The following is a 951-nucleotide window of genomic DNA, read 5'->3' on the forward strand; positions in this document are numbered from 1 at the left end:
CTGTGATTCACTTTGAGTTTATTTTTGTGCATGGTAGAAGGTAAGGGTCCAGCTTATTTTTCTTCTCTCTCTCTCTCCTCTTTCATGTATAATTAGTTGTCCTAGCACCATTTGTTGAAAAAGGTTTTTTTTCTCCCTTTGAATTGTCTTGGGTCTCTTGGAGAATTTCATTTGCCTGTAAGTACGAGGGTTTATTCCAGGACTCTCCTTTCTATTACATTGATTTATATGCCTGCCTTTAATGCCAGTATCTCAATTTCTGGATTGCTACAGCTTTGTAGTAAGGTTGAAATTGGGAAGTTTGGATCCTCTAAAGTTGTTAATCCTTTTCAAAATTATTTTAACTATATTGGGTACTTTGAATTCCCATATGAATTTTCGGACTCGTGTGACAAGTTTTGTAAAAAATGCCAGGTGGAATTTTGATAGTAATTGTGTTGAATCTGTAGGTCAATTTGAGGGATATTGCATCTTAACAATAGTAAATCTTCTGATTCGTGAACACAGGAGATTTTTCTGTTTATGTAGGTGTTCTGTAATGTCAGTTAATATTGTTTTTCACTTTTCAGTATAAAGTCTCTCACTTTAAACAAATTAAATCTATTTCTAAGTATTTTATTTTATGCTATTTCCGATGGAATTGTTTTCTCTTTCTCTTTTTTTTTTTTGTTTTTGGTGTCTGTCCAGTATAGGGATCAGAACACTTCATCTTGGTGTTACACTGGAATTGTTTTCTTAATTCTAACTTCAGACTCTTCATTTTTAGTGTATAGAAACACAATCCGTTTTTTAAATATTGAACTTGTACCCTGAAAACTTGCTATATTTGTCTATATGTTCTAACTATTTTTTAGTGGATTTCTTGAGATTTTCTATACACAGATCATGTCATTTACCAATAGACATAGCTTTACTTCTTTGTCCCCAATCTGGATGAAGTTAATGTCTTTT

The sequence above is a fragment of the Galeopterus variegatus genome, unplaced genomic scaffold (genome assembly GCF_000696425.1).
Source record: "Galeopterus variegatus unplaced genomic scaffold, G_variegatus-3.0.2 Scaffold9683, whole genome shotgun sequence".
Taxonomy (NCBI): domain Eukaryota; kingdom Metazoa; phylum Chordata; class Mammalia; order Dermoptera; family Cynocephalidae; genus Galeopterus; species Galeopterus variegatus.